The 26380-nt window shown below is 39.6% G+C and overlaps 1 pseudogene; it reads right to left on the reverse strand.

Annotated features, from left to right (window-relative positions):
• Positions 1 to 13061: 13061 nt before the first annotated feature.
• On the reverse strand, positions 13062 to 26170 carry LOC145712441 (uncharacterized; annotated as a pseudogene).
• Positions 26171 to 26380: the final 210 nt, after the last annotated feature.

The following is a 26380-nucleotide window of genomic DNA, read 5'->3' on the forward strand; positions in this document are numbered from 1 at the left end:
GATGTGAAGAAGGATCTGGGTTTGTGCCCAAGACATCTAGGTATCTGAGATAAGACTCAAAAATGACCCAGAAATGAATAAGAGACTTAATAGAAGTGTTCCTTTAAGCACAGAATCATTTGATGGACTTCAAATAAATGGAAGGAAAACCTTAAAACAAATAAAACACAAAGGACCCCTATGGTACATTACAAAAAAATGCCACAATCATTTGCAGCTTCTCCCATTAAGGGTGGAACATATTTCTCTACCCTTAAATCCGTCTGCACTGGTGATTTGCTTTAGGTAATAGTAATATAAAGTGATCATGATATTATGCAGTTTCTAAGCCTGAGCCACAAAAGGTTTTGAACACTTTTATCTGCTCCCTTGGATCCCTGTGAAAGTCACATTGTATAAGTCTAAGCTTGTCTGATGGATGATGAGAGACCACATGTAATTAAGACAAGCTGTCCCAGTAAGACATCTTGGACCAGTGAGCTCAAATCAACACTGCTGACCATATATGCATGAAATAATCCAGCCAAAATCAACAAAATCTGACCCTATGGAACCAATCCCAGCCCAAATTTCTGGCCCACAAAATCATGAGTTCAACAGTCATTTGTAAGCTACTAATTTGGGGGTGACTTATTACATAGAATATGATGACTGTTCTGACAACTGAGATTATAGGAATGGGAACTTGGAGTCACATCTGAGTTTTTCCCATACCTATCATGTCTGTCTTTGTAAAGTTTATATTGGCTCATCATGAAAGTTGGCAGGAGATGGACAAAGGAGTAGAACTCTCCTTTGCCTCTAAACAAGTACCCTTGACTTGGTAGCCTGATAATGTGAGCAAAGTTGGGAGGTCCATGTTACCTGGTCTCAACTGAATCTCTAAGAAGGAAAAGAAATAAACCAGTGGGACAAGAATCATCAGGAAGAATGAGCATTAGGCTCTGAGCTGAAAGCCTTCAACTTCCTGGAAAGAAACCCAATAATTCAGACTTCAATAGCTCACTTTGTTCACTTGGATGGGGATTCAGCACAAACACTAATCTCACAATGTAATGAGGCAGAGCCCATTTTCTGCCTATCCAGTGGAAAGTGAAATTGCAATCCACCTCTGTTGTAAATCAAAATGCCTTTATAACCTTAGTTGTTAATAACAAATGTATATTTCTCATTTCACCACCATCTTTTTAGAATTCACACATTAAAAGACTTATTTCACACAATATTCTGCTTTGCTCAAATTTATTTTCAAGACTTTTCCCAGAGGCTACTGAGCCTCTTGTCTAAATAGGTTTTTTTGTAAGCTAGGAAGTTTAGAGTATTAACCAGCAATCTAGAAAGCGGATGTGTAAACTACCTGACAAATCCATTTTAATTTTTAAAACACAACATTCACTCAAAGAACATATTATTCGCTTTTTATTTTCCATCAACTCTGATACTAGTAATGGCATTCATTTGGTGGCAGAAAAGAAATAGAAAAGAAAATCAAAAGAGCAACTGAAAATATTTTTAAGATAGTGTCATCTTATTTCAGAAGTTTACAGACTTTGTTCTATTGGTTGCTCTTGAGGCTTAACATAATTGATCCATCTTTTTTTAATTTTTTTAAGTTTATTTATTTATTTTGAGGGAGACAGAGACAGCACGAGTCGGGGAGGGGCAAAGAGAGAGGAGAGAGAGAGAAACAGAGTAAGAGAGAATCCCAAGGGGGCTCAGTGCTGCCAGCACAGGCCCAATGCAGGGTTCAAACTCACAAACCCATGAGATCATGACCTAAGCCGAAACCAAGAGTCGAATGCTCAACCGAGCCACCGAACCACCCCAAATTGATCCATTTTCAACCCAAAATGTATTGGAGGGAACATCTTTATTATCACCTATTCATCCCCAGCCAGGGAACCTCCTGGAATCCAGAAACAAAAAAAATCAAAGAATTTCCTCACCAAGAAAAGTATATGGAGGCCATCATCATAAGACTCAAGAGGTGTCATGTGAAATACATGAGTAGTTGAAGATATTACCTCTATCTTCAAAGAGCTTAGAATCCTCTCATGGAGATAATACCGACACACACGAAAACTTCAACAGAATAACTAAATGCCAAACTGAAAGATACAGACGGAAGTGCCATTAGTAGGAGAACTGTCATTTATTAATCTCCTACTTGGTTTCAAGTATTATCTCATCTAATCCTGCCAACAAAAAGAAAAGTATTATAACTAATAATAAGAAAATAGGGGAGGAGAAAAGTGAGGGAATTTTTACAGGTGAACCAGCTAATGAAGAGTAGAACCAGAATTCAGCCAAGTTTGTCTGACCAAAGATCCCATGACTTTCTTTCTGTATTACATCGTCAAAAGGTTAGGGTAGAGAGGAAGCTGCTTTATGCCTCTTCAAGTCTCCCCTAACACTATACTTATATGCATCTTTATTTATGATAGTTACTAATAAGGATGCAGTCAGTATATTGAATTCAGAATAAGCTTTGGAGTCAGAAAGATCTGACTTCAAAATCTCTTCTCAACCTCTGATTAGCTGAAATGATGTAGGCATGTCACTTAACATCTAATAATGCCTACCCAACAGCATTGGTAAGAGAAATAAAATTAATTCATGCACTCAACAAATACTTATTATCTACTATGTTCCAAGCATTATGGATTTTATTCACAACAGTGAGTAAAAGAGATTTTAAAAATCCCTGTTATCTTGGTGCTTACATTGTCAGTAAAAGAGACAGATAAATTAATAAATAGATGGTATAAATTTAAGCAGCTGTAAAATCTATGAAGGAAAATAAAGCAATGTAAGGGGTAAAGGGTACAATGGGTAACTTTATTAAGCATGTAATGGACACTATTTACTGAACTAAATAATGTGGAAACTAATATAAATCTATGTCTGTCTTCAAGAAGTTTGTGCTGATGCAGGTGGAAACATTCGTGGGAAAAAGACCACACATACAGATTGTTGGCTGTAACACCACCTGGTGACCATGCCAGAGAGCTATAGAGTACTTAGGACAAGAGAGAGGCCATAATCAGTTCTGCCAGGAGAGAAGGTGAAGGCTTTTGGTGATAATAATAAAAGGAAGAACGCATTGACACAAGAAGCTACCACTTTGTGCCCAGCATTTTAAAAAAATTAAGTTTTATTTATTTTTGAGAGAGGCAGAGACAGAGCGTGAGCAGGGGAGGGGCAGAGAGAGGGAAACACAGAATCCGAAGCAGGCTCCAGGCTCCGAGCTGTCAAGCATAGAGCCCAACACGGGGCTCGAACTCACAAACCACGCGATCATGACCTGAGCTGAAGTTGGAGGCTTAACTGAGCCACCCAGGCACCCCGTGCCTGGCATTTAAAACACATTTTCCTATTAATTATCTCAGTGTCTTAGAGGTAGGACATTATTATCCCTGTTTAACATGTAAAGAGACTGAGATTCAGAAGGTTAAATATCTTGTTAGCCATCCCACAGCCTGAAAATTAACATTCAAACCCAAGCGTTTGGAGCAAAGCTCTTGATTATTCAAGATCATTTGGTTTGCCCTCCATATAAATCAGTAGGTAAATATCCAGAAATTCTGTGTTGGAAGAGTTGCCCTCAGAATTAGTATCTATAAGATTTCCTTGATATACACAGTAATCTCATGTCTGGCTTTCCAGAACATTCTATTACTCTTCTCACTCACTGGAGCTATGACACATCTTTTCCCAAGGCACTTTCCCACAAACTTCTACATAAGCAGAGTGTTTTCAAATCCACAAAGTGTTTTCACACCCTTTAGAGTATTTGGTTTTTTGGTAACTCTGTGAAGTAGGCAGGAATATGTGTCATACCCATTTAACAAATAAGAGAAATTCAAGCAGTTTAGGTAATTGCCTGATAACCCACAGCTGGTAAGTGGGCTTTGCAAAGTTTTAAATATGATCTTTGATTCTACATCCATTGCCCTTTCAACTACACTACACCCACATAAGGGAAAAAGAGGAGAACAGATTCAGGTAGAGGCCAATTCCTGATGTTCCCCTTTATTTTCACAGAAAAAAATCAATACAAAAGAAAAAATGGGACACAGAAGGAAAGGACTATGCTGAAAGACCTCTCTATACTTCTTAGAATTCTCCCCAGATCTTTCTGCTTGGTTTTCCAGAACAACTTCTCTCATCACACCTTACAGACATGGACTAGTCCCAATATCCTGAGTTTATGGGAAACACCCATTTGGGCAGGGAATCTATCCAACCTAAAATAAACTCAGAGCCAAAAGTTAAGTAAAAATCTTGGTCTGTGAAAAATCTTAGTACATATAGTTCAGTTACTCCATACTAGACACTGTGCTGGACTCTGGGAACAAAGATAAGATTCAGGGAGAGTCTCTGCCCCGGAGCAAATAACAGGATTGGAGGAAGAATAAGAAGCCCTCTACCAGCAGTAATGCAAGGAAGAATGAGGCAAGGGCTCTAAGGAGATACAGTCCAAGGTCTTCCAGCATTCAAAGTCTGGTGCCACTCATTCTGTGAAGCAGGACCAGGGAAAGCTTGATCTCTGGCTAAGAATTTACATGGAGGGGCCTGATATGCACATTCATTCATACATTAGTGGTTAAAAGTCCAGTTGGCAGGAAGTGAGGGGAGAAAGGGAAGGATGAATAGTCAGAGCATAGAGGATATTTAGGGCAGTGAAACTATTCTGTATGATACTATAATGATATATGTCATTATAAATTTGTCCAAATCCATAGAATGTACAACACCAAGAATGAATCCTTCTATAAACCATGGATTTGGGTGATAACCACATGTCAGTGTAGGTTCATTAATTGTAACAAAGGTACCACACTGGTGGAGAATGTTGATAAAGGGGAAGGTGATACATGCTGGGGGCAGGAGATATATGGGAAATCTCTGTACCTTCAGCACAATTTTACTATGAATCTAAAAGTGCTCTAAAAAAATAAAGTCTGAAAAAAAGTCTAATAGGCACCCAACTCTACCACTTTATAATTATGTGAAGATAGCAGGTTACTTTAGCTCTTCATGTCTCAATTTTTCACTCATAAATGGCATAAAAAACATACTATATACAGATGTTCAGAAGACTAAATAAGAGTAAATGATATCATATTTCATTAAAGTGCTTTAGCAGGGTGTCTGGCTGTGTCAACCCCCCAATAGATAATATTTTTTTTAAGGTCATTCATACAATAGTGAAGAATTGAAGAGAATAGTACAAAGACTGTGAAGCTGAAGCATGAAGTCCAATGAGAAATAGAAGACTAAACAAGAAGATGATTGCTTCCCAGATAGCTCTGTATGGAGATGCATAGGAGCTATAAAGTCAACGTATCATAAACTGAACTCATTGTCTCTCCCTCTAAACCTGCACTCTCTCCCACAGTCCTTATCTTGGTGAATAATACCCCACCCTTCAGTCACCTAAACCAGAAAGCTTTAAGTCAACTCAGATTCTGCTCTCTCCTTAACTCCTAGTCACCAAGTCCTATAGAATCTATCTACTTCCCATCTTCCCTTCCTTTCAGCTCAGTCAGTGAGAATGTGTCATTACTATGTTGGTTTAGCTCTCCATCATCTCTCTTGTGGACTAAGGCAGTTAGTGGCCTATCTAGTTGACCTTTCTCCAGGCCTCAGTCCCTCAAAAACAATTTCCACATCAAAGCCAGAATAATCTTTCTAAAGCATTAAATCTGATCATTTACCTACCCTTTTAAAAATATTTCAATTGGTCACATTGTCTAGGATAAAGTCCATCCTATTTACAGTGCTCTTTGTTATAGGGCCCCTGTTACATCCCCCTCCACACAGCACAACTCCAGTGAACTCCTGATTGGTCCCCAGGTCTGCCAGGCTATTTCATGCCTCTGTGCATTTGCTCATGCCATTTTCTCCACATTTCCAAAAGGATAGTTTGTGAAATACTCAACCCCAAAGATGCTCTATGAAGTAAGTGACCTCTAGTCAAACAAGTTTTAGAAAAGCTGCACACCTTTTTTTTTTCCTTCTAGAGACTCTTTAGGCTCTGAGATGTCCTAAATCAGGAAGTCTATTTAACTCCTTATTAAGGCATTTGATAGTAGAAATTTTTTTTTCAAGTAAAATTTTCTGAGACTTACATACCCTAAAAGTAGCATTTTGTAAAACACCTCTTGGGAACTCCATTCCTACACATGAATGGTTATATGTGTGATATTTAGTCAATCCTTCGTCTTGTTGGTTTCTGAGCCTGATAAATATTTATTACTTTTATTTTCAGGAAATAATAGTGGATCTTTGGTTCTAATTTTATTAATTCTGCCTGTCATAGAATTAAATAGATTTTGCAAAATCCAAGAAAAAGCATATCAGATTTGAGTCTTGCTAACCATAACAGTATGTTCTTAAGATTGATGCATTAATAATTCTTTACATCAGAGAAGCAGTGAAATGTGGAAAAATATGCATTGCTAAGTATGAGCTCAAATTCTCTGCTCCAAATTGAGAATTTACCTACTGTGTCATTTGTTTGAAATAATAACCCCATTAACTTCAATAAAACATTCAAACCGAAATCAAATTAGCTATTACCTGCTGCTTTCCTTCCATCAACCATTTCATCTTTTCTTTGAAGAGTGGTCAGAGCTATAAGTGAGATTGCTAACATTAGCAAAACTCAGAGAAGCCAAGCACTGAGTGTTATAACTGAATTTGTGTCCAAAACAAAATTGAAATATTGAGCTTCTCCAATCCAGGCTTGTTTGCATAGTCAGTACACCTTACTGTGAAGTGAACGCAGAAAGAGCAAATGGAGAACAAAGAAGTCACCCCTCAATGTAGAAAAATGGGGAGAATTTGGTTCAAAATTTAGTTTTAGTGTGTAAACCTAACTTTCTTAGTCTCTCCAAACTCTATTTCCTCATCTATAGAAATGAGGGTAATAAAAAAAAACCCTACCATGTTATTTCAAGGCTTAAATTAGAAAACACATGAAACATGTAGAGTAGTACCTCTTATACACCATGACATTGTAGATGCTCAATAAATATTTGTTTTCTCCCCTCTTTTCTCTCTAATCTACCTACAATTCTCATTGTTATTTGCTCAGATCTTCATTCTGGTATCATAGACATCCCTATATTTGTGTACAAAATACACTTAGTTTTGCTCGAGATCATAAACTATGGATTGGCAAACTATAGTATACAGGCTAAATCTGGCTGACTACCCTGTTTTTTGTAAATAAAACTTCATTGGGACATAGCCATACCCATGTGTTTACATCTGTGGCTGGTCTCACCCCCAGTAACAAATGAGAGCAGTTGTGACATAGACCATATGTATTAGTTATCTGTTGCTGCTGTAACAAAATCAGCACAAACTTAGTGGCATAAAACCACATTTATTATCTTATAATCTTATAGGTTAGAAGCCCAACACAGGTCTCACTTGACTGAGATCAAGGTATCAGTAGGGCTGCATTGCTTTCTGGAGCCTCTAGGGACACTCAATTTCCTTGTTTTCTCCAATTTCTAGAGGCTGCCTGCACTCATTGGCTCATGGCCCCTTTCCTCCATCTTCAAAGCCAGAACAGTGAACTGAGGCCTTCCCACATCTCACATATTATCACTCTGATCTTCTCTTCTGCCTCTCTCTTCCACTTTAAGAACCCTTGTGATTACACTGGGCCCATCCAGACAATCCACAATAACCTCCCTACTGTAAAGTCAGCTGATTGACAACTTTAATTCCATCTGCAACCTTAATTTCACTTTTCCATGTAACACAACATATTCCTAGGTTCCTGGGACTATGGTAGACATCTTTGGAGGACCACTATTCTTTCTACCACACCATATAATCTGCAAAGATTATAATTCTACACCATATAATCTGTAAAATATTTACTGTCAGTCCTTTAGATGAAAAGTTTTCCAACCCCTGTCTTGAACTTTGACTCATGCTTATGAACCTAACTAAACATACACAGACCATATAGAATTTCTGGGATATGTGCTTAATACAACATAGCTTATTATTATAACAATAAGAATAATTTTTATAAATATGTATTAGCCAGGTGCCTGAAATAAAATTATGACCAATATTCTTGACTCCATTGGCAGATAAATATATAAAAACCTCTTGTAAAAGGCAGTAATGCATAAAAATCAACAGTGAAGACTGGGGAGTGGGAGAAACCTGTATTTAATCACAGCTCTTTTACTTACTAGCTGGGTGATCTTTTATAAATTAACCTCTCTGTGCTTGAGTTTCTTTAGCTGTTCAAATATTAACCACTTCATATGGTTGCTGTGAAAATTAAATGCATGTAATGTGCTTAGTATAGTCTCTGGCACATAGTAAATTCTCAATCTTAGTTGTAAATATGATAAGATAGAGGTTCTAGGTAGAATTAGGGAAACTGCTCTGTTCTTCAACTTAAAGAGATATTTGAAGAGAGGTCTCAACAAGATCAAAGAATATGGTTAAACTGTTTTCTTAAACCACATATTCTTAACCCCTACTGAAGATGCCAAGCCATGTCACCACTAGAAACAAACAATTCTTCCTCCTCCATGCTGCCTGGCTACTTATAATAAAAGAGATGTTTTCTCACTTGCTTGGACTAATAAATAAGGGACTGAGGCTTTGGCAGGGAGGGGGGGGGCATCCTTCCAGTATTCAAACATTCTAAACTGAAGCCACTGAAGAGGCCAGAACCTAGAGACCTACCTTTAGATTCAGAGGAAAGAGGAGCCCTCGCTCTGGGCTCCAGGGATTGGAAGGCTCTATGTATCATAAACACCAAATCATAAATTCTTTTTGCTTTTAATTTCATAAGAAAGATTTTTCTTTAAATATCAGTTATCTATAGCACTAACAGGAATTATAGAAAAAGGTCCTACAAACAAAATCCCTTCTCTCTACCGCCAACCAAAACCAGTGTGGGATTGAAAGTGTGTGCAGAAGGAAGAGAAAATCACCACCTCTTGTCTGGGAAACCAAATAAAGAGTAGCTGCTATTGTTTAAATTTGGCTACTCCAAATTCACCCAAAGTGCACATCTAGGGCCAGCTACCCCTGATAACTGCTCTCCTTGATCCTCACTGCTCAGATGGTATAGTTTGGGGAAGTGCTTTGAACAGCCTATTACTCCTTCAAACAGCCTATTATTCCTCAGCTGGAAAAGTAATGTGCTGAAGAGAAACTGCCCTCCCCCCACCCCGTCCCTAAAATCAGTCTCCATCCTGGGTTCAATCTAACCCATCACTGCCCAGGAGTCCTAAGCTCTGGCCTAGATTCTGTTCTGCCTTCTCCAGAGACTTGAGGCTTATACGGGATTGGGCCAGGGAAGAATGTTCAAGTCTCATGAACATAGACCAGAGGCTATAGGGCCCTGGGTGGAAACACAGGGCAGGCTGTGGGCACAGCTTGATTCCCAGCTTTTAAATATTTAGATATATGGTATGTGGGTCTTCATTTATACCCCTGCCCTGAACCTTGCAAGTATTAGGGAGGGTCTGTTCACATGTTACCTCCAAGTCATAGCACCCACCTCTGAGTACCTTTTCTTCACCGCACTACTAGGGATGAACTGTGGACAACCAATAACTATACTTCTGAAAAAAAGAGGAAGCAGTAACTGAGACCATGGTGGCTTTCCCAGGCCAACATGAGCTGCTTTGTTGACACCTATTCCCTCATAACCAGCAACCTATTGGTTAATAGCAATCCATTTCCTCTTGATTAGGCAACAGATTAGCATTGTTATCTTTGTTTACAGCAAACCAGTAAGAGGAAGTATGAATTCACATCATCTGAAGAGGAGAGAATAAGCCAAATACTAAGATAAAAATATAACTTGATACAGCCATACCTATGCTGAAAAATATGAACAGCTGAATTTCTATGATCAAAACCATGTCACTTTCTTCCTGAATCCAGAAGTTAGTTGAAAAAGAAGTACCAAAGGATACACATATACCAAGCATAGAAACAAATATTTATCCATATATTGAAGGTTGGCCGTAGGGGAAAAAAGGGGAACAAAAATCAATATGTTTAAAATAAAAAGCGACCTTGCACTTTTAGGTATGTCTTGAGCTATCAATGAATTAATTGCTTGATCAATGCAGCAAGAGCCCTTAAGAAGCTCGTCTCTGCAAAAGGATCCTGCTGACAGAAGGTTAACAACCTTCCAACTGCAGCTGCCTCAGTAGGTTTAGGAAAGGAAACAGACTTGTCAATGAGAAAGAATGAAATATGGCCTTTTGTAGCAACATGGATGGAACTGGAGAGTGTTATGCCAAGTGAAATAAGTCATACAAAGAAAGACAGATACCATATGTTTTCACTCTTAGGTGGATCCTGAAAAACTTAACAGAAGACCATGGGGGAGGGGAAGGAAAAAAAAAAGTTAGAGAGGGAGAGAGCCAAACCATAAAAGACTCTTAAAAACTGAGAATAAACTGAGGGTTAATGGGGGGTAGGAGGGAGGGGAAGGTGGGTGATGGGCATTGAGGAGGGTACCTGTTGGGATGAGCACTGAGTGTTGTATGGAAACCAATTTGACAAGAAATTTCATATTAAAAATAAAAATAAAATAAAATAAAAATAAAAACAAAAACAAAAACCAAAAAAAGGAAACAGAGCTGAGCCACATGTGAGGATGTCACAGAAAACTGACATTCAGAAGATTCCAGACAAACATTAAAACAGCTCACTCCTTGGTCCTATTGACAGGTCTGCCAACAAAGAGCACTTTTAGGAAGGAATGGGGATTTGACATATATTTTTCAAAATATTTTCACACTACTGAGACGCATTTAATAGCCCCATCGAAAGTTTTTAAAAGATTGTTTTGAATTATGCAATCTATTTTGCTTTGGTTCTGTTCAATTCAGCAAACACCTTTCTGAATACCAATCAAGTGGCTAGTTAAGGTGCTGGATGTTGTGCTTTCAAACATGAAAAACATAAGCCCCTATCTGCAAGGAATTCATAGTCAAATAGGAAGTGAAACACAAATCCACTAATAATTAGAGAGAGAAGGTTATATACCCTAAAGTAAAGTCATCTGACCTAGCCTGGGTTCTTGTCTTATGAACAGAAGCCTATCTAGGATTGAGTTCAATATTGTTTGTGTGGAAAGATAAACTGTGCAGCCCCCTCACCCCTCCCACCACAGCCTCACATCTACCAGCTTTTATCAGAAAGAGACTTAGAATAAATAATTTAAAAAAAAAGAATAAATAATTAAATCATATCCAGCAAATCCAAGCTGGCACCATCCTCCCCTCCTTTAATGTACCAAAGAGAATACCCATTAGCTGCAAGTAAGAAGGAGCAGGAAGAGCCAAGAGATTCTCAGCCCAGTAACTAGAGAGTCTATCTTTCATAAGATCAAGGACAAAATCCTGCTGACAGGAGAAATAGCCTTTCTTCAGTATAGGATTGTACTGCATAATCTCTGGGGAAAAATAAGGTTTGTATGTACAAAGGTCAGCTTACTTCAAGATGACATAATAAAGAGAATAGTCAGGTCAAGGTTTCCAACGGTTCAAAGACTAAGGGGGACCCATATTAGCCTTATTCAGGAGACCAGATCTCACCTCTTTTCTGGATCTCTTTTTGTATCCAGCTGTAGTTTATGATATTGTTCAAATTTGTAAGCTACAATAAAATACAAATTTGCAAGATTTAAGGTATTACACCTCATCCTCTGTATAGGATAAGCAGAGTTTTCTGAGTGAGGAGGGTGGGATTACAAACCTGAGAAACTTGAAAAGTGGCTTAATAAGAAAAAGATCCCCTGAGATTAGAGTTAGTTCAGGCATATCCAGTGGGAATATGCTTACCAAAGCTTACATCCAATAGAATGAATGACTATGTTATCTGGAATTTCAAGCTTTATTCTCCTTCACTGTGATGCATTATGAGATCTGCCTCATTCTTTACTAGGAAAATTTATATGTGTGCCTTGAACCCCTATGTGCTTGAGATGATGAAAGTAAATAGGGCAAGTTGGCCTATAAAGGAGATGGGGCCCAAATACCCCATTGTCTTGAGAGGTTGCTGGAGCAGGACCTTGAAGGGCATTAAGTTCTTTGGTTAAATTAGAGATTGGCATCGTTTGAGTCACCACAGTAGCAAAGACACCTGGGTAGAACGGAAAATCCTCAAGATGCCCCAGACAGAAAGACCAGAATTTATCTGAAGAATGCCTCTTCATAACTTAAAAAGTGAGGAAATCTTGATTCATCAATGCTATGTTTAGATTTATGCAAAAGTATAAATTTAACAAATACTAACAAAAATCTTTTTTCACACTCCATGTACCCAAAGTTATGGGATCCTATACTAACAAGATAGCTCATGTTGTGATAAGCAGTCAGTATTGAATGTTAAGTGTTCAATCACTAAATTCTACACCTGAAACTAATATTACACTGTATGTTAACTAACTGGAATTTAAATAAAAAAGAGGGATAGCCCTATCCAAGAACACCCTAGGTTTGATCTCAGTAAATCAGGTCATAATCAGAGACAAGCTGAGGGATGGCCAGTTATCTGAATATATCTGTTGAGCACCTTCAAGATTCTGTCTACCCATCACCATCTTATGCAGTCTTTCCATTTCATCCCAAGCTAGGATCTAGGCCAGTCTGCCTGTTCCCAAAGCATCTTGGAACATTCTCAATTATAAAATACTTCTCATTGCTCTGTGACTATTTTCTAGTCTGCCCTGGACTCAGGGCTTTGGTCTCCTTCAGGAAATGATTTTGCTCTTTTTGTATCCCCAATATAATAGTTAGTGAAACTTCTGAGGACCTTGAATAGTAACTGAATAGGTCACTACAGGTAACAAGAATCACTGTTTTGTTCACACTTTTTGGACTTGTTTTGTTTGTTTTGAATTCCAAGGCCTTTAATTGGTAGCCAGCACCTCGCCCTAGCTCCTCTATGTTGCCATGCCCCACCCCATGCCAGTACCTCCCACTCCCTTCCCACACCCTCCTCATGCTGCCCTCACGTCTCCTCCACAGCTGGGCCCTCCTCCCGGCCTAAGTGGGAGCAGGCAGGGGTGCCGCCAGAGTCCCCACCACCCCCAGCATCAGCATGGCCAGGGCCTTGAGCCCCATGGTGTGGATCTTCTCATGCCGGTGCAGGTTGGAGCACTGGCTGAAGCTCCTGCCATCGAGAGGGCAGGAGGAGGGCTAGACACAGTGGTGGATGCGCTGGTGGGCGGTGAGGTGTGAGCTGTGGCTGAAGCTCTTGCCACAGTCGAGGCAGTGGTAGGGCTTGTGGCCCGTGTATGTGCAATTGTGGGTGACTAGGTTGGAGTGCTGGCTGAAGCACTTGCCGCACTCGGGGCACATGTAGGGCTTGACCCCAGTGTGGGCGCACCGGTGGGTGACCAGGGCCGAGCTCTGCATGAAGCACCGGCTGCAGATGGGGTGCTTATGGGGCTTGGCGCCCTGTGGGGGTGCCCTGGTGGGTGACCAGGTCCAAGTGGCGGGTGAAGCACTTGGCACAGCGATGGCACACATAGCACTTCTGGCCCGTGTGGATGCCCTCGTGCTGGATCGGGGTGTTGTGCTGGCTGAAGCTCTTCCAGCCGGAGGGGCAGGTGGAGGGCTTCTCGCCCGTGGGCATGATCTGGTGCCGGAAAAGGTGAGAGCTGCCTCCAAGCTCTTGCCACAGCCGGTGCAGGCGTAGGATTCTTGACTGTGTGCGTGCGCCTGGTGGGTCACCAGGTGGGAGTGCCAGCTGAAGCCCTTGCCACAGAAAACATTCCGTAGGGATGCTGCCAGTCCCTGTTACCCGCCAGGATCCACAGCTAGTCCCAAACAAGAGCACTCAGAGCTAATCCACAACAAATGTTAGTACCTGCTGTCCACCCCCAATGGGGATGTACCTAAGTTGGCTGATCCATTTTCAGCATTTGGCAGATCCTATGCCATCTCAGCTCAGAAAGCTCAAACTGTGAGCTCCTTGAGGACAAAGGTTTGCTTTTTCTCTCTCCATCCCTACACTTTAACAAAGTTAAATTGAGTGGGCATTCAATAAATATTTGTTAGCTGAATTAGCATACTTGGTGCTGTTCTAGCTTATTTTTAGTTGCAGTACTATATATCTATAGAACATACTACTTCAGAAAGTTAAACTAACTTGCCGCTGCAGCCAGTAGGCTGCAGTGCAGTGATAAAATCTTACGTCTACCTGAGCCAGAGACCATATGACCCCACTCTTGCACCACATTGCTTTTCACACAACACTTAAATGAACCAGATCCTTTCACATTTCATCACAAAGGAATAATAGAAAATTTGGAATTACATGCAAAAGACAGTTAATAAGGAAGAAATGTTTGGTTACAAGAACTTTCCCTGGAACTTCTCCCATAACAGCAAGTTTCCTACCTTCCATGTTGAGCTAACTCTATTCTGGATACCATAAGTATCCTGTTTATCAACCTATCTAATACTCATAGGAGAGAGACTGGTTCTACTATTCCTATTTTATGGCTATGGAAACTAAAGTTAAAAAGCCAAAGACACAGGCTTTGACAGTTGATAGAACTGAGAACTGAAAACCAGGACTCTCTGGCTCTAAATTTACAGCCTAAGTACACGCCTAATTCACTTCTCCGGAATAAGTACAGTTTCATGTTATTATGATCTACTCCAATGATCAGTGAGAATCAACATTAAATGCTAGATTAAGGATATTTAAAGTGCTAGATTTGGGGTGCCTGGGTGGTTCAGTAGGTTAAGCATCCAACTTCAGCTCAGGTCATGATGTCACCAATAGTGATTTCAAGCCCAGGGTCAGGCTCTGTGCTGACAGCTCAGAGCCTGGAGCCTGGTTCAGATTCTTTGTCTACCTCTCTCTCTGTCCCTGCCCTGTTTGTGTTCTCTCTCTCAAAAATAAATAAACATTTAAAAATAAATAAAGTGCTAGATTTGTCCTAACTAGTAAAATGCCAACAAACTCACTAGACACAGTAACAAATGAACTACTTAAAGTCTAAAAGGTGTTCCAGACTAGGGGGATACAAAATGAAATTTTCATTTCAAAAACATTACTCTAAATCATGCACAAAAAACAACTTGGAAAGGGGCAAAAATGGGCAAGAACGAATACAAGTAGTCCAGGTGGAAGGCCATTGCCATAATCCCAGTAAGAGTTAACAATTCTTACTGAACTAAGGTGTTAAGTTTGGATTTTGTATATCGGCCTCTATATTAACAGCCAATCACTGCCCTATCCTGGGAAAGGTCTGGTAGAAGATACTATACGCAAACAAATGTTTTCTCTTTCCAACGTTTTCTTGAAGGAAAAAAAAAAAACCTGAAGGAACAGATCATTCAAAACTCTGTAGCATCTGGGCATGCTCTGGACTCCATTTAAAGAGAAACTCCTCAAATCATCAATCCATGGCAGCACAGAAGCACTAAGAAGAATATCTGCTAGGGAGGTCTTAACAGGTTAATGGAAGACAAGCAGGAGTTACCTGTGGCACAAATATGCTACACTGAGAACTAAATCTGAGAACCATGAAAAAGACTATAGACATTAAAATACCAAAAAAATGGCAGCCCCCTGCAATAAACTGTGAGAACATATTTTGTTTGTATGAGAACAAAGTGAATACAACCATACACCTGGGAACAACTCAGAGTCAATGAGAATGAACCTACACAAGTGAAAACAAATAAAGTTAATGAGCAGAAGAAAAAATAATGTACTTCTAGTTCTGTTTTTCAATTAATAGCTAGGAGGCAGTAGCCATTAGTCACATTTATCTTACACCAAGCATTTTCCCCATAAAATAACATAGGAATAGTTAAGAGGAACTTCAGTCTTAAGTTTATTTTGAATTAAATTCAAGAATCTATTAAGAACCCACTGTGTGCTAGGAAATCTGGATGCAAAAATGAGTAAAATATGATTCTGACCCTCCAAGCACTCACAATAGAAAGAGAAAGCTGGGATATAACTTTCAATTATGATAAAAGCAGCTATAATTTTTTCAAGCAGCTAACATATGTCAGACACCGTGCCGGGTGCATCCATATATTATTAATCCTTAAGCAACTCTGACATGGAAGGTATAATTATTCCCATTTTTATGATTGATAAAGTTTAGACTCAAAGAGGTTATACAGATTTCCCAACAACATACACTCAGATGACAATAAAGCCTCCTTTACTATGAGGCTCATGTTCTCCCCATTCTACCACACAGTCTTTCCAGATGTATAGCCTAGAGGAGGGAAATAGACTACATCCAGGAGCAAGATATGCAGTGATATCCTGAGGCAGTCTGGGGCACCAGCTTAGATAGGAAAAAAAAAAAAAAAAAACCTTCCAAGCCTGATCCTTCTGAGAACTAATGCAAAATGGTCAAAAACTGAAAGATTGTGGCTGAGTCATTGCGTAAGGATTGCCAAGAATCAAAGCTAAAAGCCAAATTCTGTCCCCAAGCAACCATGGCACCAAGACTGATAAACAAAGCAAAAAGGGGAAGTATCAGCAGACAGTGAGAATGGAGCACAAAGACAAAACCACTGAACATCTTCTATGCATAGATTCCTTCCTTGAAAAATGGAGGCACCACCTCCTAATGGGGTTGTTGTGGAACTCAACCAAACTAATAAATGCAAACAAGCATCATAGTAAAGTTCTGTATAAACAGCAAAAATCAAGATTATCATGAGGGACTGCTGTGAAGACCTTTGGCAGATGTAATTAAGCTTGCTAATCAGCTGACTTTAAGATAGGAACATTATCTTTATTATCCAGGTAGATCCAATATAATCACATGGGCTCTTAAAAGCAGAAGAGGAATTAGAGAGTTGCCATGGAAGAAGGCAGGAGAGATGAGGAAGGAAATGTTCAAAGAGATTCAAAGGATGAGAAACACTAGGTCTACCATTGCCAGCTTTGAAGATGGAGGAAGTGAGCCACAAGCCAAGGAATATAAGCAGCCTCTAGAAGTGCAGAACCCCTGGCCAACATCCGGTAAAGAAATGGGGACCTCAGTCCTACAACTACACAGAACTGACTCCACCAGCACTCTGAATGAGTATGGAAGCAGATTCACCCTCAGAGCCTCCACAAAGGAGTGATGCCGTGCCAACACCTAAATTGTGGCCTTGGGAAATGCTGAGCAGGGAAGCAACTGAGCCCTGTTGTACCTGGACTTTTGACCTATAGAAACTAAGAGAATATATTTGAGTTGTTTTAACCTGCTTTGTCTGTGATAGTTTGTTATAGCAGCAATAGAAAAGCAATACACACTTGCCGATTATTATTTAACCATCGAATTAACTCTTTATCTAGGTAATGTCTCGTAATAATCTTACACACATTTTTCCCTAGTCAATTCTAACTTCAAGAGTCCCAAAATTAGAGCCTAAAGACATTCAAACTTTCATCTGCCAATTTGTACAGACAGGTCTAGACATAAACATGTGAATTGTGAGACTGATTCTTTACATTGGCAAATAGGTGGACACTGAATACTACAATTGCAAAAAACCATGTTTATTTTTAAAATATTAACAAGAATTAATTATACTTTCGAAAAATTAAATTAAAAATTCCACCATTATTAAGAGTACACTTACCTTGATGAGCACTGAATAATATATGGAACTGTTGAATCACTATATCGTACACCTGAAACTAATATAACACTGTATGTTAACTACACCAGAAATAATTTTTTTAAAACCCATCTTAAATAATTTTTATTAATACCCCCTAATATTGTTCAACATCTATGTACAGCTCTTATGTTTATCATGCTGATTCATGAAAACCTCTGGAACTACATATTGAAACACAAAGAGAAACATTTCCTATTGGAGGCTGGGCAGTGCTAGAATAACACATTGTTAAGCAAAATCTATTACAGTCATGCTACCTAAGAGGAGAGATTCAACAAGATGATAATTTTGCCTTCTCTCTTTATCTAAAGCTTCTGCTATTCAAATCTTCCCTGTATTCATGATATGAATGGGCAAACCCACAGAACTTCAAGTATTCAGATACAGTTGTCTTTATTCTGAGAATATAGGGCAAGAGATATGAAAAAGTATTTCCCTGGGGCCTGAATGGTGGTACTTAAGTGAGCTAATATTTGGGAAATGGGTTACAATATACCAGCGTTAAGCACCAGATTCTAAGTGAGAGAGCTATCCATAAGCTCTTAAGTAAGTTTTATTTTGGTGTTTGTCATCTGCATGGCCCAATAAAGCACAGGGCCCTTTATAGGGACCCCTCTTGCCCAACTTTTAAGGGTGATGCCATACCTTAAGGTGTTAGCCTGAAACCAAAGGTGCTACTTCTTTTGATTATGCCCTTTGAACAGCATACTATTGTGAAGGTTAGATAGGTATCTCTGCAATGATACACAACAGAAAATTAAATTTGTGCTCCAAAAGCCACATGCATACATACCTACACACAAACACATACACATAAATACACACATACACACACATACTTCTATGCATATTCTGAAGCCAGTAAAGGGTGCTTCCTTACAATAAAAGTGTGTTCATTGGTTTTCTCTAATTTAATCAAAGTTTGCATTATTTTGTGAGTTAAGAGGTGGATGCTCTATTGATCAATGAAGGCCAATTGCAATATTATTCCTGGTGCCACCACTACATAATTAGAATCATCCTAATTACAAATAGAAGTTGGAAGCACTATGTGGCTAGAAAAAACTCTTAAATTCACAACAGAAACATAAAACTTGAGTAAAAGATCCATTAGAAAAATGTGCCTTCAGAGTGATGATAAATGCTTCACTCATCACTTTTACTGCCAGATTCGAATGATTACCAGATGGTTTTAGTAATTAATTTGCATTCAGCACACAAGTATTGAGCAGTTAACATGCATTCAGTGGGTTTTTCTCTGTTACTTTCTCAGTAAAACAAATGTGGGTTTAAATAATCTATGCTCTGTTTTTCTTCCAAGATCACAGCCCCAAAATCCCTACTCTATAAGTTAATCTTTCTCTTTATTATACTTTCCTTCTTCTCCTGCTTCTTCTCTTCCTCCTATTTCTTTCTTGAAATGAATGTTTGAGATGGTAGCTTCCATTCAAAATCCCTTTGGCCCGTCCACCAGCACAGAGGAGTGAGGTATGAAAATTTATGGTATAGTATTTTATATAGGACATGTCAGAAGCTATATATACACATATATTAGAAACAGTAATATTCCTCGAATGTAGATATTCAAATTCATACCCAAGTTCAAATAGAATGAAACAGGGCACTATGGAGAGGACATGAACTTTAGAAACAGCCTTGAAATGGAATCCCAGTTCTTCCACTTGCTAATTATATGACACTGAAGAGCTTAATTAAATTATCTGAAACTTAGGGCTTCCTTGGTAAGATATGGATAAACCCTAAGCTATTTTAAGGTTTAAAAAAGACAAAGTTTATAAATCACATAGCACAAGGCCTTACTCATGGTAAAAAAAAAAAAACAAAAAAAACAAAAAAAACTGTTGGTTCCTTTCCTTAACAATTACTGAACTGTTACCACATATCAGATACTCTGTTATACAGTTTCAACTATGTATTTCACTGAATGCGTGTTTCATAAATCCTGTGTGCAGAGGGTTCCAGAGGGAGCCTGATATCGGTATTAAGTATGTTAGTGGGAAATTGGTGGGTAGGGGCAGGGGGCCAACTCAGGTTCTGCTTGCTGTATATTGGTATGTATTTGACCTCAACCTTGAGACTGAAATCCATAATCCAGTATAGGGAACAAAATCCTCCTATGTCTCAGAGAAAATCTCAGACAACAGATTTGTCCTGAAATAGGAAATATGGAAAGTGGTTAGAGTCAGGGCAGAGATATTAGCTAAGTATAAACGAAAAGGGACTATTTAGACTAGAAGGCCATATGATGTCACTAACATCTTACCACTGGTCCTAGAGAGAATTTGTTTCCAGTTCCTTATTGTCTTAGGGGCTGCTATAACCAAACTACCATAGACTTGTTGGCTTATAAACAACAGCAATTCATTTCTCATGGGTCTAGACGCTGAGCAGTCCAGGATCAAGATGCAGGCAGATTCACTATCTGGTGAGAGCCCACCTCCTGGTTCACAGATGGCTGTCTTCATATGCGATCATCATATCCTCATGTGGTGGGGCTCTCTAGGGTCCCATTCATGAGACCACAGGGAGCCCTTCAATCTAATCACCTCCCAAAGACCTTCTAATACCAATATATTGGGCACATACAAATTTTGGGGGAAGGGACACAAGCATTTGGACAATATCACTGATATGTGTAATTCTTTTTAAAAAATACAGAAACAATAAAAACTTAATCAAATAAAAGTAGAGGCACTAACCAAAGAAAGGGTCAACACAGAGAGGGTCATTTCCTGGTCTCAGTAAAAGCAAGTATTAGAGCAAGGAAGTGGAGAAAATCACATGGGCCCAGGAGAAATGATGACAAGTTGACAACTGTTAGACTGGAAGAACAGCCTAGCCCCACAGACGGAACAGTGCCATCTCCGCTATCATTTGAGCCACACAGAAGCAGCAATGAGAGCCCCAGCCAAGATCAGGAGGAGACCTTACCAGCAAGTGGACATAAAAGGCCACCTAGGCATTACTAGGAGAAAGGAGGAACTCCAGCAAGCTCACTAACAGACTTCACCATATCCCCATCTCTCTCACTAGTTATCTTCACCCAGATGTTTGGTTGGAGATGAAGGGACAGCATCAGTTTCAAGAGAATAAAATACTACACATATTACTATAGTAGACAATTCCTATTTAACAAAATAAAGATTCATTGGATAGCTACTACGTATCAAGCATCCTGCTAGGTGAAAAGGATACCAAAATAGATATATAGACAATAATCTATGACAAAATAAAGCAGCAAATAAAAGTTACCACATAAAGAGGAGATGGAGAATAGTGAGTTTCAAATTTCCAAATATAACTCTGTTGTTATCTACTGCACATATTTTGGAAGAATAAAGCATTTGCATTTCTATTTGATAATCTGCTAAATATTTTTCTTCTCCTGTGGACTCCATATACATACTAAATGTTGAGACATTTTAAGAGTCTGTTACCCCAACACAGTATGCAGAACTCTAGAAGCCAAGCTTATGCCACTATATTGGATGAAGTGGTGTACCACCCAGATGTCTCTTCAGTACTGTAATGCTCAAGGTCCTCCAGAGAAACAGAATTGATTGGCAATTAGATGCATATAGATAGATACATGGTAAAGATATAGAATATAGACAGTTTTATTATAAGAATTGACTCACACTATTCTAAAGACCAAGAAATCTCATAACCATTTGCCATCTACAAGCTGGAGAACCAGGAAAGCTGCTGGTATGATTCAGTCTGAGTCAAAAGCCTTGAGAACCAGGAAAACTGACAGTGTAAGTTTCTGTCCAAGTCTAAAGGCCTGAAAACCAGAATCACTGATGTCTGAGGGCAGGAGAAGATGAATATCCTATCTCAGGCCAAGAGAACAAATTCTCCCTTCCTCCACCTTTTTGTTCTATTCAGGCATTCAGCAGATTGGATGATGTCCACCTGCATCTTCATTATTCAGTCTACCAATTCAAATATCAATCTTTCCCAGAAACACTCTAACAGACATACACAGAAATAATGTTTTACCACCTATCTAGGCATTTCTTATCCCAATCAAGTTGACACATAAAATTGACCATCTCAAAGACCAAAGATTTCCCCCCAAGTGCCAGAAGTTCTGACAGCAGACAATTCTTAGCTGTCAGTCCTATTCAGGAAATGTCTCAACTGAAGAATTCCCAAGGCCATGGCTCCTGTCAGGGACAACTACATCCAATGACTGACCAATATGAGGGTATAAAGATGGAGCCCCTGCTCATACCCATGCAGATAATTTAGAAGGGCCATCACAGGATCAGAGCTCCCATGGGGTCGGCTAAGGCCTTCACTGAGAATACATCATAGCCCAAATTCTCTTTTGCACAATCCTGCTTTTTTCTCTTCACTTACGTAAGTGTTGACCCCAATGGTATTCCCTAATAAACTTCTTGCATGCTAATCTCTGCTTCCCAGGGAACCCAAACTATAATACCTTTGATGCAAGATATGAGATATTCTTCTAGAGAATCTGACCAGCTTAAGGAAAAAGACCTCAAAGTAGTGATATCAAGGGCTCCCCAGTGAAAGTTTTCAGCCAGGTTTCTGTGAGGTAAAACTCACAGTTGGCCAGAAAACCCACTCATGTTGAAAAGAAGCCCTACCAATGTACATACAGCTCATAATTAAGTTTTTTATACACCACTCTTAAATATAAAATGGTCAACAATAATCACCAGCTACTTGAGAAAAACGTTTTAAAATGAAAGAGAAAGGCCAAAATAAACAGAAGCTAGTAATTTAATAAGTAAATAGACTATACATGGAGATATAATCAGAAAAAATAATCAATAGTTGAATCTAGGAAGATGGCAGTGGAGTAGGAGGACCGTAGCCTTGTCTTGTCCCATGAATGCAACTAGATGACTATCAAATTATCCTAAATAAACCAGAAATTCAGCTGAAGACTGGCAGAACAAACTCTATAACTAATGGTTGAGAAGAGGCCACATTGAAGAAGGTGGGAGGTGTGGAGATGTGATTTGGGAGAGAAAGGGATCATGGCCACTGCAGTAGGGAGGGAACCACTGTCAGAGAGAAGGGTTAGAGACAGACTAACACACAGGGGAGTGCACAGGGAAAATGAATCTCCATAGCAATTGGCTTGGAAAGCAAGAGGGACTGAATTCCATGATTTCTGACCAGCAGGGCATAAAGCCTGGAATTTTAAAGGTCAGTGGCCTTGGCTGGGATGGAGCCCAGAAGGTATTATGCTGCTCTTAGAGAAAAGGCAGGTAAACAAACCACAGACACACAGTGTAGAAACAGTGATCTGAAAAGCATCTGAGGCACACAGTGGGGAAGTTCATGAAGAGAACCCTGCAGGAACAAAGGAACTGGCTGGCACCATTTCCCTCCTCTTCCACTCAGCATAAGCACAGGGCCACCTGCAGGAACCAGCACAGTTCCCACACTTGCTATCTAATTTGCTTACACCAAGCCCCACCCCACCATGCTCTAGTGGAAGTGCCCTGCTCAGTCACATTTACCCCAGTCCCAGCATGGTGGGCACCATTCCTCAGAAGACCAGCCCAAACCCCTACCAACACCATGTCTCCTGACACCAGAGTTTTGCAGAACTTTGGCTCAGATGGCAGTGGCAACAGGTCTCATTTCACAAACAGACCAAAGCACACCTAGTTAAAATGCAGCACATTCAGTCCAAGGACCAAACATTGCCCATGACAGACAGAAGTCATTTCAGATGATGGGCGTAAAGGATAAAGCAGCCAGGACAAAAGAGTAGAGGGCACACAGCACACACTGGAGACACTCTCAGAAGGATGAAGCCCTTGGGGCACCTGGGTGGCTCAGTGGGTTAAGCATCTGACTTCAGCTCAGGTCATGATCTCACTGCTCTCAGTTTGAGCCCCAAGTCAGGCTCTGCGCTGATAGCTCAGAGCCTGCAGCCTGCTTCATATTCTGTGCACATATTCTGTGTTTCAGATTCTGTGTCTCCCTCTATCTCTGCCCCTCCCCAACTCTTGCTCTCTCTCTCTCTCTCTCTCTCTCTCTTTCACACAAAAATAAATAAAACATTTAAATTTAAAAAAAAAAAAAAAGAAGGACGAGACCCTGAGGAACAGAGAACACAACACAGCAGGGCACTACAGGACTTCTTCATAACACCATTACCCTTAAGAAAAGAAGACAGAGCTGAGTTGCCTAACACAAAGAAATAGGCATGTAGACTTAGACAAAATGAGAAGACAGAGAAATTTATCCCAAATGAAAGAATAGGACACGGCCATGACCAGAGATCTAAACAAAACAGATATAAGTCACATGCTTGATACAGGACTTAAAGTAATGATCATTAGGATACTCACTGGACTTGAGAAAAGAGTGAAAGACATGAATGATACCCTTAACACAGAGAAAAGAAATAACATGACAGAGATAAAGGATACAATAAATTAAATGAGAAACACACTTGAGGGCATGAACAGTAGGATGGAAGAAGCGGAAAAAATGAATTAGTGACCTAGAAGACAGAGCAATGGAAAGTAATCAAGCTGAACAAAATAGAAAAAAAAGAATTTTGCAAAATGACAATAGCCTTAGGGAACGCAGTGACTCCATCAAATGTAATAGCATTCATATTATAGGAGTTCCAGAAGAAGAGAGAGCAAAGGGAGCAGAAAATTTATTTGAAGAACAATAGTTGAAAACTTCCCTAATCTGGGGAAGGAAATAGGCATCCAGATCCAGGAAGCACAGAGAACTCCCATCAAAATCAACAAAGGCAGACCTACACCAAGACATATTGAAATTAAATTGGAAAAATATAGTGATAAAAAATTTTATTTCATTTTTTTAATGTTTATTTATTTTTGAGAAAGAGAGACAGAGAGAGAGAGACACAGTGGGAGCAGGAAAGGAGCAGAGAGAGAGGGAGACACAGAATCTGAAACAGGCTCCAGGCTCTGAGTTGTCAGCACAGAGCCCAACACAGGGCTCTAACCCAAGAACTGTGAGATCATGACCTGAGCTGAAGTCCAGTGCTTAACTGACTGAGCCACCCAGGCGCCCAAAGAAAAAATTTTAAAAGCAACAAGAGAAGGAGGGGGAAGAGGAGGAGGAAGAAGAGGAGGCGGAGGAGGAGGAGGAGGAGGAGGAGGAGGAGTTACTAACATAGGAAAACCCATAAGGCTACCAGGAGATTTCTTAGTAGGAACTTTCCAAGACAGAAAGGAGTGGCATGAAATATTCAAAGTACTGACAGGAAGATCTGCAGCCAAGAATACTCTACCCAACAAAGTTATCATTCAGAATAGAAGATATAAAGAGTTTCCCAGAAAACCAAAAGCTAAAGGAGTTCATAGCCACTAAACCAGCCCATCAAGAAAGAGTAAAAGGTAGTTTTACAGTGGAAAAGAGACCAAAAGGGACAGTATAAAGGTAGGAAACACAAAAACATTAAAAAATAATATTTCCATAAAAAAATTAGTCAAGGAAGTCACAAACTAAAAGGATGTAATATATAATAAAATATACCTTAAATGTGGGAAGGAGAGGAGTAAAAAATGGGTTCAAACTTAAAAAACCATCAACTTAATACAGAGTGTTATATGTAGAAGAGGTTATATACAAACCTAACGGTACCACATATCAAACCACTAATAAATATGCAAAGATATCACTAAAGAAAATCAACAAACTATGAAAGACAAGAAAAATAAGATAAAATAATCAGAAACAACCACAAAACCAATAATAAAATAACAATAAATACATATCTATCAATAATTACTTTGAATGTAAATGGACTAAGCACTCCAAAGTACTTACTTTGAAAGTAAGGGAATGGAGAAATATCTATCATACAAATGGATGTCAGAAGAAAGCCAGAGTAGCAATACTTATATTGGACAAAATAGACATTTTTTTTCAAATTTTTATTTAAATTCTAGTTAGTTAACACACAATTCAATATTGGTTTCAGGAATAGAATTCAGTGAATCATCACTTACATACAATACCCAGTGCTCATCATAACAAGTGTCTTTCTTAATACCCATTCCCCATCTAACCCCCTCCCTCCATCAATCTTCAGTTTGTTGTCTACCTTTAAGAGTCTCTCATGGTTTGTTTCATTGTTTAGCTCACTGAGGCCAATCAGTGCTGGTGGGCTAATGCTGAAAATGTCTTCACCCTGCTGTCTACTCTCCAGAGTGGGAAGTTCACACCCTCACAGTCATGCCTTCACAGATGCACAATCACCCCTCCCATGCCCCTGGCTTCTGTCAGCTCCCCCCCCTTCACTATCTGTGTCTAAGCTGTCCACCCTCCTGGGTTTTATCTCAGGAGCAGTTGTATTTCAAAACCCCATACGTCAGACACCCCCACAGCTTGTACCCACACTGATCCCCTGGGAGAGGGTCTTACCATGCTGTGGCCAGTACCAGCTTGTCTGAGAAAACCACTGCAAGACTGCATAGTGGCAGCGGCATGGAGTTCATGGTAAATCTTGATACACAGCCAGCACCAGGTTTTGCTGCCCTCAGCTAGTGTCTTTGTTCCTACACCAGTGAATGGGCAGCTGTATGGCACCTGCAGGGTCTTTTGCCAGTGGAGAAGCCATATTGCCACTACAAACTGCACTCTGAGCAGAGGAACCACTTCTCCCCATGTGACCCAGGGGATCCTCAGACTGCTGCCTGCTCCCAGGG

The sequence above is a fragment of the Panthera onca genome, chromosome D1, assembly GCF_046562875.1.
Source record: "Panthera onca isolate mPanOnc1 chromosome D1, mPanOnc1 haplotype 2, whole genome shotgun sequence".
Classification (NCBI taxonomy): Eukaryota; Metazoa; Chordata; class Mammalia; order Carnivora; family Felidae; genus Panthera; species Panthera onca.